This window comes from Aplysia californica, unplaced genomic scaffold (genome assembly GCF_000002075.1).
Source record: "Aplysia californica isolate F4 #8 unplaced genomic scaffold, AplCal3.0 scaffold00989, whole genome shotgun sequence".
NCBI classification, from domain to species: domain Eukaryota; kingdom Metazoa; phylum Mollusca; class Gastropoda; order Aplysiida; family Aplysiidae; genus Aplysia; species Aplysia californica.
Window position 1 is genome coordinate 56,483 of NW_004798259.1, and position 2,077 is coordinate 58,559.

The 2,077-nt window shown below is 43.8% G+C and overlaps 1 protein-coding gene across 16 annotated transcripts in view; it reads left to right on the forward strand.

Moving 5' to 3' along the window:
* LOC101857755 (sodium bicarbonate cotransporter 3) overlaps positions 1-2,077 on the forward strand; it is a 150,274-nt gene that overhangs the window by 46,778 nt on the left and 101,419 nt on the right. The window contains exon 1 of one of the 16 annotated variants that reach the window (XM_035973080.1): positions 961-1,095. The exons of the other annotated variants lie outside the window; for them this stretch is intronic. The gene's annotated coding sequence lies outside the window, so the exon portion shown is untranslated. Of the gene's footprint in view, positions 1-960; positions 1,096-2,077 lie in introns of those variants that run through there. 16 annotated transcript variants of the gene reach the window in all.

Sequence of the window (2,077 nt, forward strand, 5' to 3'; positions counted from 1 at the left end):
CACACACACACACACACACACACACACACACACACACACACACATGCCCGTGCACAAACCCACACACATACACTCTCTCTCTTTCTCTCTCTCTCTCTCTCTCTCTCTCTCTCTCTCTCTCTCTCTCTTTCTCCCTCTCTATCTCTTTATCTCTCTCTCACACACGCGCGCACTTGCAAGCCTCTGTGATGAAGTGTTTGGCTCTTGTAACTTGCGTGTCTGTGACTACCACGAAAAACGTTTTCATCACCATTGCTGTGTGAACAAAATTGAGTACTCATGTTCCGGGAAAAGTGCACCGAATGTTGATAAATGTTGATATGGAGAATTTATCTTCCTCCTCGTATGTTTGTCATTTGCTATTTATCCATCATCTTCATCCGGTGCCTTGCCGACTGGCGTGGGCGATCATGCCTGGTCATGGACCTCCACTTCACTCTGTCTTGCGGTGCAGTGATGGTGTCTATCGTTCGCGCTGTTCCCAGCCATGTTGTCAACTTGTCAAGTATCTTTTGTCCTTTGTCTGCCTCTGTCTCTCTTTCCATCAAACTTGCCTGTTGTTACAACATTCTCCAATGCTTCTTTTCGCAATGTGTGCCTTCTCGGCCATGTCCTGGGCTGGCATTTAAAAAGTCACCGGGTCAGTTTTGGCATCGATTTGACGCCAGTATTGGTCTTGGAGGGGCAAGCCGTTCTGTTTCATAATGACAAATAAGTAATTTCGCAGAGCAATGTTTACTCACCGCCCCTCACGCCGTGGCTGTGGTTTCATGAATCTTCAGCCAGACACCGAGCCTGCTGGAGAGACGTGAAAGTATAATATGTGGGTGACGAGAAAATGTGGCGAGCTTTTCCAAGTTTATTTTTATCGTCGTATCCTGCTTCTCCTGTTCCTTTCTTTGCTCCTTTCCCCCTCACTCTTTCTTTCAACAAGCTTTGGCACAGGAAGTCATTTTCTTCTGGCTCCAGTCTGATATTGTGTCTCATTTGTGCAGCAGGATTTCACCTTGTGGGTATCTCAGAATGCGTTTTCTTTTCTGTTCCTCGTTCGCCGGTTGGTTCCGAAGGTCGTTCCATCAAGGAGCCCTGTTTTCTGTGAGTATTTCTTCTTCATAGGACATACATGTTTAATACGAGTTTACTCATTTGCTATTTAAAAATGTTACTTGATTTCTGTGTGGGTAGTTTGCACGTTGGGGGATAATTGTTGCTTCTTCTTTCCTATAAAAAATTGGTCGTCCTTATCTTTCCTCCTTTTCTTTGTGTATATAAATCTCTATAGTAACACCCCTAGTCTTTGGCGCTTATAATATGACCAATTTGTGTTACAATTAGTACCATACAACTCTTAGTAAAATTTAACGAAATCTGTGTTGAGAAAAATGATGCTGTTACGCAACTTAAATAGGGGTCTAATTGATAATTACTCTTAACAGGAGAGGTAAACTTACTCAATGCTCATAATGCTCATTGGGCACGGGGAGTGCTGTGAAATGTCAGTTTATGTCTAGGTTAACTTCAGTTTAACTTTGTCTGCTTCCAAAAAAAGAGAGTGCAACTGGGAATCTGTTGGCGAAGAGCTCTACATTAATCCCGCGTGTTATTGTTGTTATTTTGGCTGCAACAAGTTGTTTGTCGTTTCAGCATTTCTGGCCAGGTGTATTTGAAACACGCCCCCCCCTCCCCCCGCCCACCCCAACCCCTACCCACTTACCTGGGCGACGGTATGCATGACTGCGTGCACACGCTCGTTCACAACTGGAGCGAGCGTGTATTATTGTAACAATTCAGCATGATATAGAGGGGCAATGTATTCTGTATTAGTGCTTTGTTAGGTTTGTTTTGTTTTATTTTGCTTTGTTGTTTTTTTAAAGCATGCCACCAAGGTTTGGCCTGGTTTGGTTGAATTGTTGAGAGTTCTTTTTCCGATAGCTTGGACCTAACTTTAACGCTGAACTGGGTGTGTTCTCATTTTGTACAGCGAAGTAGGTATTTAGAGGACACGCGACGCATACATTCAGTCTTACTCTCTCTCTCTCTCTCTCTCTCTCTCTCTCTCTCTCTCTCTCTCTCTATA